At 37.1% G+C, this 13183-nt stretch overlaps 1 non-coding gene across 1 annotated transcript; it reads right to left on the bottom strand.

Moving 5' to 3' along the window:
* Positions 1 to 348: 348 nt before the first annotated feature.
* On the bottom strand, positions 349 to 11546 carry LOC105043223 (uncharacterized). The gene is made up of 7 exons (XR_012140814.1): positions 11213 to 11546; positions 11107 to 11138; positions 6485 to 6582; positions 6276 to 6373; positions 2792 to 2869; positions 2603 to 2698; positions 349 to 1460 (listed from the first exon to the last, which is right to left on the bottom strand). It is a non-coding gene; the product is annotated as an uncharacterized protein (transcript).
* Positions 11547 to 13183: the final 1637 nt, after the last annotated feature.

Below are 13183 nucleotides of genomic sequence, written 5' to 3'. Positions count from 1 at the left end.
CGAGCTAATTGTGGGGATTGTTTGGTCTCACTCCCGAGAGCACTTTTCTTGGCCTACTCCCCAGCTATGAAGATGACATATCAATCCGTCTCACCAGAAATATATTTTCTTTGACTGCATACAATCATAGGTTCCAACAAACTAATGCAGAAACTGTTGACGACTCAAGCGCATAGGCTCAAAGGAGCAAAGATTCTGAAAAATTATAGATATTTACTTTAGATAATTTTCCCCTAAAGATGTCATTTTTCAAGGCTTGAACCTGGAAAATTCTGCTGAATGTATAGACTTTAGTGGCAATCCAAAATAAGGTACATATGAGTCTTTTCACTTCCAAACAATGGAATGTCCAGCAAATTTGTTCTCTTCAAGGCATTCAAATGAAGCAACATACATCTGATCTGACATTAGTTTATTGGATGACAAATAGATTTATATGAAAATCGTCCATTCGCTACCACCACAGAAAAGAAAGAGAAGAAACAAAGTTTGTTAAGTCTCTATTACAGAACGACAAAGAGTTGACATAACTTTGGATTTGTCACCATGGATGACTTAAGGTTGTCTCATCCATCCTCCTTTTATTGCCAATCTAGACAGATATGTTGCTCTCAAGTTACAGGGAACGAATAAAGTGAAACAAATGGTGGTGGTCCTTGACAGTTGACAATCCATAAACACATCCGCTTGAAATCTTTGAGAGAGGATGAAAACTCCTTGAAATGATGGTGTGGTAAGAGCCATTAGCACATCCATGGAATCACTTAATCCCTTTCACTCCATAATCAAATTCATAAAATGCTCCATTGCCATGGGAATTACCAGCATGCAACTAGAGTCTAGGATACACCCAGACTTTCATGGGTAAACCCTTTTTTCCTTCTCTTTATACAGATTCAGTTTGGATGGAAGAGCATGCCGTTAAAGAAAGTCCACGATCTGCCAGGCATGCTGAGTAATATATTTCTAATCATCATCACTAAAAACAGCAAATGAGCTGAGAAAAGGAAAAAAATGACGTTGATAACTGAAAACAACAAGAATGAATGATGCCTCCAGAAATGCTTACGTCCAATCAAGTAGCCCCCATTAGGATGCCTCTAGAAATGTCCAAGTCCCATCCTTTATCAACCCATTTAATGCTGCCATAGGGAATCTGAAATTACCCTACGATCTTGTTACCATTACCAACATCAAATCCAGCCCCGGTCCATCCAGAGTGTGAAGGTCCTCTTCCTTGGGCAGGATCATGCTGCCCTTCCCTCTTCCCAAATTTGGGATTCTTTTCTTTTCTTTTACTTCAACAGGTTGTTGGTTTTGCCCATCTACGGCTGCCTGACCACTATTGTTTCCTCCTGTTAGTGTATTTCAGGCACGTTGCCACTTGATTCTGCTGGTTGAAGCTGGGCAGGCTGTGAAGCTGTGACATTGATATCAGTCTGTTGCACAGACTTAGCACCCTGCAATAAGCATAAATAAAACTCACTTCTAAAACTCAATACATGCATACACAAATACTTCATACTTCAATGTTCACTGTGATGTAGATTAGATACAACAACAGGCAAATTACCCATTTACTGGAAACAATTGTAAAGCTGAGATTTCATGCCACCCTATGTGCACAATGTGATTGGTCAAGTACAGCAGGACCCTTGCTATTTGTGAACTAAATAAAGTTGCAAATGGTTTTAATTAAGTCAAAAAAAAAAAAAAAAGAAAAGAAAATATAGATGCCATAAAAGAATAAACTATTCCATTCCAAGATGTTGTTACTTTTAACAAAAATATTCGGCCAGTTATAGTCACCTACTAACAAGAAAATCCAAGCAGTAAGACAGTCACTGGATCACAGAAAAATACAGATACTGACAAGGAAACACTAGAATGTGGCAAGTAGAAAGACCTGAATGTTTTTTTGTGATTTGCAAAAACAAAGTGCTTTCATAGACATTAGCAGTTCTTGACCCAAAAAGGCTACATGGAAGCTGTTTCAGCAGCTGATCGGGCTTTTGAAAATGATAACCAGAAAATCAATTTTGGAGTAGCTTTATTAACCAAAAATTATACCTATATAAGAGACTGTTACCCAGGCCCTTTGATTCATTCAAAATACTCAAACCCAACACTGAACATGGGTACAGGATGACACTACAGTTTAAGTCTGCAAAAAGAAATTCTTAGATGCTAGAACACATTTAGACACAAACAGCCACACTAAGCACTCATAAACCAGAGTACATTTAACATATTTAAGAACTGAGCTGCATGTGTCCAAGATAGTCCACAAGATCCATTCATAGATAAGTCATGATCATCCAATTGATAACCTAGTGCGTGGCAGTAGAAGTTATGTGCAACAATAATTGCAATAATTTTCTGTAATTTGTTGACACATGATCTGAGAAGAATAATCCTTTTGTTCCAAGTTCTCCACCATTCTGATGGCCAAAGAACTTCATATACAGAGTGACAAAACAAAATAAAAAAATAGAGTGAAAAAACAGAAGGAACAGAGAGGCATCAGCCAAATAAGTTAATATAATGTAATCGATGTAGGATAGAAAGTATGTTACAGTGGAAGACACTAAATATTACTTACATAAACAACAGAGGAACTCCTGCTAGGATTAAGAGCTGCAAGACGCCTTTTTAACTCCTCCAGTCTTGTAAGTTGAGTGGCCGTGCTTTCTTGGACCTATTCAATATGCAATAGGAAAAGTATTCTAAATTAGCACCATACTGGCCAAAGGAAGAAAAAAATCAAAAGAACAAAAAGAAACAAACATACCAGCTGATTTACATCATCACAGAGCTTCTTCTTTGTTTCCTCCTCATCCCTAACAGCTTGAGATGCAGCTTCCCACACCTAGAATGCCAAATCATTTTTATTCCCATGATCACCCAAACGTTGGTAATAATGAACCAAAAATGTTGAAAAGATGCAACAAACATCAACCACAGACTTCATAGACTCTCATCTTTCTAAAAGATAATTGAATTGGTCATAATTGTTGAAACGAAATGCAAAAGAAAAGGGGGTAAAAAACCTCCCTCCCAAATATCCAATTTTATGCATACAGTATCTATTGATGATTATTTCATAACTCAGAAATATGAAAATTAACAACTTCTAGCAATATGCAAAGTGTTGGGACTTGCAGAAGAAAGAAATGAAGGGTCCCCAGAAAAACAAAGTTCGCAGCATATCATACAAAAGGTAGAACTTAAGATAAAACGTAAGAGAAAAATAAACCAAAGAGATGGACAAGGCCACAAGGGTATATTGAAGAGTGTAAATTAGATCCTCTTATTTATTGAATTTCTAAAGTATCTTTCAAGTGGTATTAATATTATTCTACCAGAAAGTTTAGGGCTTCCCCTAACTATGGCAGTGTTTTAGTCGTGTTTCTGAATCCAATTTTGATAAAAAGTTTGTGTTAGGTGTCGTTGTATTTCAGTGATGACTTAGGCCGAGTTTGAGTATTTTGGAGTGTCCTAGAGCCATGATATGATATTATTCTTACCCAAGCTCCCCATTTTCAGAAGTTCAATTGTTTTTGAAACTCCATGTTTTTTTTAGTAACAGAAAAATCTCCCATTAGGTGTGTTATTATGAGTAGGGTGAATGTCGTAAGAGGGGGTAGGGGAAGGAATGCAAAGATGTATAAAGATTTTGTGCCTTTAGTTCTTTCTTTTGAAAGAGAACAAGGGCAGTTGCCACTGGTGACTCGTATGCTTTCCAATTTATTTGAGATGAGAACAAAATCCCCTATGTTTCAAGATGTTGAATATTTCACTGTTCTTTCAATTTCCTTGATCCAAAATTTAAATAAAAGTAAGAGATTACTCAAAAATGAAATGGTAAACTTTTTTTTTTTTTGTGGCACAAATAAGAGCCGGTAATCAAATTTAGATCGCTATTGGGCATGGAATCAACTACTTCATAGCTGAGTTGGTTGTCATAAAAATCCAGTGTGCTGAAATCCCTACAAATCCAAAAGTTCATCACCTATTTGCAACCAGATTCAAGATTATCCTGGCTTGATTCCACTACTAATATAAGTTCCTTGCATTAGGAGTTGATTATTCAGTGAAGAAGATTTAGATTGTATTTTGCATGCAATTGACAAGTCAATTATTATACAGAAACAATATGGTGAACTTAATTAACTACAGCAATTAACCCTGAAAGATGAATCAAAAGATTTTGTATGTTCATAACATTACAAAAATTTATTTCATTTGAACAACTTGATGTTGAGATGAAATCTGAGTATTAGAATGAGGTAGTGACAAAGTTTTCTTCTGCCATCTTAATCACATAGATAGTTGTGAAATTTTCTCTCAAACAAGCTCCTTGCTAATTGAGTAATCAAAAACTAGAGTAGAAAGTAGCATTCCACATATCTAACATGAGGACATATAAATCAAGAAGAGGATCTATCCTTTAAAGATCTCAAAAGGCAGCCAAGGCTGAAGGCAGAGATACACCCAAAAGATGAGTATCATGTTTTAGGATAAGCCAGCAATGTCGTTCCTAATGTTGTCATATCTGTAAGAATCTACAAAGCAAATAGTGAAATTTATTCCTAGTTCACTACCAGTCATCATCTATGGCACTTTCTCAAACACATGGATAGAAATAACATGCACTAGTCCATGCCATAAAACGATACTGTCTCGACAGGATTAGGGCACCACTTCAGGATAGGTACCCTGTATCTTGTGTATCTATCTATGCTAACCTATTTATGTTTTGGTAATGCATGCACACAACAACATTGACCAATATTGACTTGTATGGACTCAATTCTGTTGCATGACAGTCTCAATTTTATTGTTACAAACTCTGGCACATGCCAGACATGTGACTAACAAAACTATGGCATGGCACATATTATGTTATGCTGCTTTACAACACAACCCATGACCAAAATAGGCACAACAAGTAACACGTTAATCCTTGCTCAAATTTGCCATTTTCCTCATAAAATTGTGCTTATGAAAATGCTCTAATAAGAGTGACTCTGTAATGCCCTAGGACCTCCCTAAAAAAACTAGCTAGAAGGTGTTATTTAGGTTCTTTGGCCCAATATAAGTATCTGGGATCTTCCTAGCACACAACTAATGTGGGACTAAAACACACACCTGCATGAGTCCTCTAATATCCCTCATTTAAGCCTTGGCATTCTTGCTAGGCTATGGGTTCAAATTTAATCAAATTCAATCATAAATATCAAATTGACCCCAGTCAACCCAAAAAGGACATAGTGTAGTGTCCCTAGTTTGCATCGGCCATAGGCTGGGTCTCCTCTAATATATTTGTAAATCTAGAACTAAGATTTTAAATCTCATGGGATGAGGCCGTCCTGCTTTTTTCATGGAACGGGACGCATCACCGTCCCGCCCCATCCAGACTCTTGGGACGGGGGATGTCCCAAGATGTCTCGATTGAGATGTTGGGATGCTAGAGGGATGCCCCTATCCCGACCCCCCATGCCAATGTCCCATAAGACGTCCCATTGGGATCTGAATCCTTGCTTAGGACGTCCCTCCAAAAATTTTAGCTAGAAAGTGTCATTTGGATTCCTTAACATTGTATAAGTATCCAAGATCACCTCAGGAAACAATTGATGCGGGACTACGCACATGCCTAAATGGGTCCTAACATAAGCAATTAATCTCTAGGCATCCCTTATAAGATATCACAAACAACAATTGATTTGGTGATGCATGAAGAAAATTGCTCCAACTAGTAATTGGAGCAAGATACAATAAAGATGACAAAAAAAAAAAAATGGTGTTATCGATGATGGACCAAGTGTTCCATATTTTAAATCAATTTACATATATTTTATAACACGCTTCTAATCTGAAAATGCTCCACTGAAAGAGCATATTACAATGAATAGACAATATGCAATTTGTAAATACCATGTAAGGGTTGCATTTTATGGTTTATGAATGACCTCTTAGAGTGGAAATTTCAAAAATGATCCAATCACAATAATATGCTACTAACTTTCTCCTATAAGGCATTCTCTAATCAATACTCAATACATTCAAACATACAGCCCCTCAGGCTAAAGTACAGTGGCATACACTAAGCTGCATTGCAAGTTAGGAAGTTGATGGATGAAAAACATTTAACAATAACAAATAAATCATAAAAAGGTGAATAAAATGCCTACATAAAACAAAAGAAAAAATAGAAATGTAACAAGGAAAACTTCAGATAAGGTACATGAGAATCTAATGCTAGCAGAACAAACCTTCTTCGCTTGGTCTTCCTTGAGCTTAGCCACATGTATTCTTTCACTTTGTAGTTCAATCTTCTTTCGCAAGTGCTTCGAGTGCTGAAAATACACCACTATATGAGAAGGAAGATGAAAGAGATGAACAATTAAATTAGATAAAAATTCTATGCTACATGAATGAGTCAAGTGTCTACAAATGAAGATAAATGAGATGGTGGACCTACCTGCTTTCTTTGGCCCCGCTGTCAGTTTCAACTCCAATGTAAGATTCTCCAATTCACATTCAACATCACGAATCTTGGAATAATTTTCTTGGATATATCTGAGTCATTTATGAATCTTTGTTAAAAGTTCACTAGAGCAACTTTATGAGCTAAGGAAATTTCATCCCCAATCAAACATTAATACATATAATGGTTCAGCTTGTCCGTGACAAATTTGTGTAGAATTTGAAGCTAATAATAAAGGAATAAAAGCATTGCCTTCTTGTAGGACCCCTGTGGATATGTATTTAGTCCAACATCAGTTATTCATTGGGAAGACCTTGAGTACTTATATAGGCCAAGGACTCCAAATAATAACTTCTGGTTAGCTTTCTGTGTGATGTTCTGGCTGTTGCAAATGGTAACAAACCGGACCCAACCCATAATTCATACATACTAGGGGATACTACAGCAGATGTTCATTAGAGTGATCACGAGCTGGTCTTGATATTTATGAATGGATGCATGGGTTTGACCCTTAGTCTAGTGAGGACACCAGGGCTTAAACAAAGAGAGTATGTGAGGACTTGTACGGGGTTGCATCCAATCTCACATCGATTATTTGCTGAGATGATCTTGGGTACTTATATAGGGCTAAGGAACCCAAATAACACTTTTCAGCTAGCCTTTTGGGGTGAGATCCTGAGTTGTCACACTTCTTTTATCGCAGATATGAATCAAAGCAACATGTAAGTAAAACAGATGAGAACATGAAAGAAGAGAAAAGAAGGAAAATCATTGCATCTCTCTCATATGTGATGATTGTATAATTATATGCTCATGAAAATATCTATGTTCTAAGCATGTAAAAACATTTCAAATTTAGTAAGAACTTTGACATTCATAGACCATTTAAAGCTTTACTCCCTTTTGACATAAAGATGCAAGGGGAATCCTAAAAAGTCTCTACTTAGTCGTTCAATTTTCTGTCAATACAAGTGTTTGGTAAAAATAACTAAATCCAATTAAGCATCTATGTCCTTTATTTCTTTTACTGTTCTACATTCCTTTTAATTTCTTAAACTACCTCAGCAAAATAGAAAACTGATGAAGTCTGGAGTCAACAAAAGTCCAAATGTTTTGTCTTTTGCCTTTGCCTTCTAAACATTGGCAACCAGTTGAGAAAACATTATTTCAAGAACAATTAGGTAGCTGGACCTCCAATCTTCCTTAACTTTGGTAATATAGCTAGCCTGTGTGAAAAACTTGATGTAATGTAAAGATATAGTGATGGGTCATTGGTCTCACCATGTTGAAGTTCACACTAGTAAAGGAAAAACAAATCAATGTTATATTTGTTCTTTGCTGCATTACTGCAAAAATAGGAAATGAAGATTGCAACCCAAGCAAGGATTATATTATCCACATCGACCTTTCCAACTAGGACAAAACTCTTATGTAGCCTACTTTATCATGCAATAAACAGAATTATACAAAAGATTTACTACAAATTGTAAATCCCATCACTTTGGTGATTATATGGAAATTGCTTAATTGCTTTTTGGATATCAAGCTTATATTCCAAAAACTTATTTAGAAAATAAACAGGAGTTGTGGAAAAAGAAGTTGAAAGGAAAAATGACTGATTTTCGTGGTGCACCCCTAATCATGGAGTAGGGAAAGTAATTTTGAAGCTTTTATACTCAACATCTGCTACATGAACCATATCTAGTACAACATAAACATTACATGATCTAACCAACACAAAATAGATGAGACTTGAGGAACCACTCCAACAAGATGCATCCATATTTTCATCATTATCTTGGCACAACTTCAAATTACAATCACACCTCAGCCCCAACTTTTACACCGGAGAAAACAAAGTTTACGGGGCCAGTGCAAACATTATACAGCAAGAAGCCTAACATCTTGAAATATGTTACGCCAGCATTGTGCTAATATGAGGCACATGCAAGTGATAAGATGCAGCTGGACTCCCAAATTTTGTCAGGTGCAGCAAGTAGTAGTTAGCTAGACTGAAGTAAGAGTCACGAGATGTTATTGATTCATTGGGGACTGATTCACTGCCCATTAAGGGACCCTAACAGCTTTTCCTAAAACGAGCATCCAATGCACGAGGCTCCCTCCACTACGGAGTTTGGAGAGGGTCAGATGTATGCAACCTTACCCCTATGAGGCTGTTTATGTATTTTGAACTTATGACACTAGATCACAATGGAGCAACATTACCATTACACCAAGGCCAGCCCACAACCCTAACAGTCAAGGTTTCAGGAATCGATACCGAGATCCGTATCGATTTTTGATCGGTACGGTACGGTATCGTATGGTACCATACCATACTGATGATAAAAAAAATCAAAAAAATCCTATCTAACCGCATTAAAAAAAAAGATAAAGAGAAAATTGGGCTAAATCGGACCGAATCGGCCCTGAACCGTACTGAACCGATCCAAACCGTCCGATTTCGGGCGGTTCGACCTTGAACTATATCGAATCGATCGATACGGTGTGGTTTGGGGTGTATTCCAAAAAATCGACCTGAACCAGACTGATTCTCCACGGTACGGTATGGTATAGAATGTACCGACCTTTTCGAACCGGTATGAAATACCATGCTAACAGCTTTTCTTATGTCTTAAAAAGAAGAAAGAAATCCTTTTCCATTTCAAGTTTATTGGAAAAGAAAGTTTTGTAGTATTTACAAAAGTTTCAAATTTTTAGAAACAAGAAACAGAAAACCAGGTTTGATGATGATGATAATGGTGGATATAGCAACGGTAACAGTAGTGGTGACTGGTGAAAATGGTTATAGCAATGACAATGTTGGTGGCGAAAATGGTAGTGACAATATCTCCAAAACAAAACATAAAATAGAAGTTGTTGCAAGTAGAAGTTTTCTGTTGTTGATAATTTTGAAAATTTTGAATATATTTTCTTAAAATGAAGAATAGGAGGTAGGTTTACCAATATCATAATTTCTCTGTTTTCTAAAACTGAATACAAAGAACAGCAACTCGACCAAATGCACCATGAGGAAGTTGTATGTCCTAAAGCTAGTAACATGGTAAGGATCTAAACTTAAGTGCATATCATATGATATTGTATGATACATGGTTTGGAGTATCGATTTTGGTACCTTTATCGGTGGTTTGCAGTATCAATTTTGGTACCTTATCAGTACTATGCTAATATAAGGTCATTACAGGTTAGTTGGTGGTACTGACACTAGGTACACCCCTTGTACTAGGTATCAATTTGATCTCACTATGATAGCAATGATTTTCACTGTTCCCAAACGTTTTATAACTGACTACACCTCAAGCCTCAAAGTAAGGAACAAATGCCTTTGGGTTCCTCGCTTAGGCTTCCTAATTGAAGTATCTGAATTAAATAAGGCTTGCACAAGATGCAATTCACCCTGCACCTTAGTTAATTCTATGAAGGCATGAAACTTACACTTTGAATATTTCAAGCATCAATAGTAGGCAAAGGATAAGTTTTTTTTTGAAAAAAAAAAAAAAACAAAAATTGAAGTTGCATTAAGATTTTGTGCGTGAAAATAACTGAAAAGCTCGGATAACCTTTTTCGTAATTTCTCAATAAACACTAGAACACAGGTATTGAATGAAAGCAATGCATTTTTGCCAAATATTTGTTTGATAGTTTTATGCATTTAAAGTCTGCAGTTTTAGATGCTGGCTAGATTTATTATAACAATCAGCTATTAATAGAATACCAATACAATTTGCTTTATTTACATGACTCTTATTATTTCTTAAGCAATTCTGGTTTAACGGGCAGTCCATGCAGTTAGCATGTCATGTCTCAAAGCTTGTGGTTGCTCCATTAAGAGTTTAGATGCCTTAAACTATGCATCCGTCTTTTAAAAAAATTGGCTCTTGTATCAGATTTCCTATATCAAAGATCGAACATAAATTTTCATTTCTAGATTTTGATTTGTGAGATAGCTTCAAAAGTGCTATTTATATACAATGATAGCAAATCTATCTACATTTTCCTTTTCTTTTTCTTTTTCATGCTCAGTTAAAATCAACCTTCAGGAAGATGGAAATAGGAATTAAACCACAATGCAGCAAAAAAGGCATAAATTTGACATCTGCCAAATCAATACCAGACTGAACAACAAAATAAACTAGAAAATTCTCTACCCTTGACAACGGGACATGCTTTGTCTCCATGTCCCACCTTTTCCTCACCTAAAAACTAATACATGGCATACACCCATGTCAAAGAAAAGATTAAACTGCCAGCGCACTAGCGCATTTTCAAGCAACAAGCATTCTCAGGAAGTCGGTCTGATTGAATTTGAACTACCCGGACCAAAAGAAGAGGAACTTCAGCGTCGTTACTTGTCACAGGAACATGGCCTGGTCTTTGCTTGCAGTACAGTGCATAGCATCCAAATACGTCGAAGCACACCTCGCCATTTCCATCATACAGCACTACTACGAGGAGAGTAAAAGAAAGAAAGAATTGGATAGAAAGCGGCACGCCAATTCACGCCCCGAATTTGGGTAACAAAAATTTAAAGAAATAACGAGGCAGATCTGATATGATAGGAGGAAGAAGGGAATGGATGGGCTTTGGTGGCGTACCTCTTGAGCTGGATATGCTCTTCCTCGATGAGCTGGTGAAACGAAGGAAATTGGTGAAATTTAGGCTAAAGAAGAAAGAGAGGAGGGGAAGAGGAGAGTAAAAAACCTTCTCGGTGTAGGCGATGACGGGATTTTCTCTGGCGATCCCGTCGGGGCCGATTTCAGGAAGGAAAGAGGGAGGGAGTTGGGAAGCCATCTGGGAGGGAGGGAAGCGAAGGGGAGGAGGAGTTGCTCTCTCTGATTTCTTTCTATCTGCAACCTTGCGCACGACTTGAGAGGGAGGTGCATATGGAAGGGCACGCGGAATTTCTCATTAAAGGTACCGGCTCTTCTCCTCCTTGGACAACGTTTCGACCGCGCCAGCTTCGGAAATGGTACAGCAGAAAACTCAGGGATAGAACTTGTCTATATTATAACTCTTTGTAACCCCTCCTAAAATGTTCTAATTCCTGTATATATATATATTTTATTATTATTATTTTATTATGTAAACCTTTTTTATCAATAAATTTGATGGCATTTACCTCCTTTATCATCATCAAAAAAAGACCGCGCAAGCTTCGCATGCCTATGGTTCTTTAATTGGTTTTCTGGAAAAGAAAAAACTTTGATGTAGAGATTTGGCACGTCCTATACATTTGCAAGATACCATGAACGACTATGATGTTGATTCTGATAAGTTTTTAATTGATTTAATATTTATAAGAGGGAGCTCGTCAATTAGATAGATGCATAAAGAATCGCGAGCAGTCAGAGAGAAGGCGGGAGATCAACCGTACCATGATTATCCATGTTCAAAACTTGGATGATGCAGTCCAAAACTCAATCTAGAACCTCTTATGACCAAGCTGATGGATGAATCATTAAGGCAGTTATGTTAAATTAGCCGTTCATGTAGCTGAAACTTGTTATGCTGTGAATCACATGAAACATACAGGGCTTTCAGGTACATGAGATTGTTTATCCCCGAAATTTATTTGGTGACATGGCATATAGCAGCTACATCACTGTGTCGACTTATTAGTCGTATGAATCTAGGTCGATCAGATCATACAGAGGAATCCATCGAACACTAGCATTGAGCAAGGAAGTTATTGAGCACGTGATTGGCAAAATAAGAGTTACAACAAGCAGTTTAAAAATGTTACCAAAAAAAAAAACAAGCAGTTTCAAAATGAAAATCGATTTTTAGAAGAGTAGACAGAGGATGGCTCAAAACATTTATCAAGCTCAGAAGAGCGGGTTAAACCCACGATCTCTCATGCAACTTCTAACCGACCACTGCTTGTAACTGTGACAAGAGTTCCTTGGATTTCATTTTGTGATTCTTTTCTCTACTGTGACAACCACTCCAACCTGGAGAAATAATTGTCTCAGTTATTTATGATCTTTTATGGAATCAAATTTCTATCGGTTTTTATAACTATGAGTTACTTTTTTTGGTAAAAAAAATACCTAGGTGTTATTAATTCCTTCTCCTATTTCTCTCTGATATTCTCATCCTGTTAGAAATTTTAAATTCTTTCACCAAGGCAAACTGGAACCTGTCTTCTCTAGTACTTGTGATTGATTTGATTGATCTGGCATGCCAATGAGCTAATAGATCATAGAGCAGGTTCTCGAGAAATAACTATAATATCTACAAAACCTTGGTGCAATATCTTTTTTGAGGGGAACCAGTTAACGCAGTGTCAATGCCAATGCAAGGATGCCATGGCTCTGGGCATCTGGTAGTTCTCACCTACTTTCAGTCAGTGGATAAAACGTCAATGGAGCATTCCTTGGACAGCAAGTAGTTGCAACTGGATTTCCCTTGTTTTCTTGTTTAAGCATGGTCATGCTTCCCAAAAATCCCTCCCCCGGCCCCCACCCCCAGCAGCGAAAAACCCCAAAAGCCTGCAACCTTTCATTGCGACCAACACAAAAAAAGGTCAACAACCTTCATAACATACTCATATTCTGACTTGAGCTAAATCCATTTTACCTCAGCAACTGGTGCTTTGCTGAATATTACAGCAAGTGCAAAGATCGAAGCAACAAAGGTAGAGCATCCAATGCAAGGTGTTAGTGGAGATCT

This window comes from Elaeis guineensis, chromosome 4 (assembly GCF_000442705.2).
Source record: "Elaeis guineensis isolate ETL-2024a chromosome 4, EG11, whole genome shotgun sequence".
In the NCBI taxonomy this organism is placed as follows: domain Eukaryota; kingdom Viridiplantae; phylum Streptophyta; class Magnoliopsida; order Arecales; family Arecaceae; genus Elaeis; species Elaeis guineensis.
Note: the sequence above shows the minus strand (reverse complement) of the source record. Positions and strands in the feature narration are given on the sequence as shown.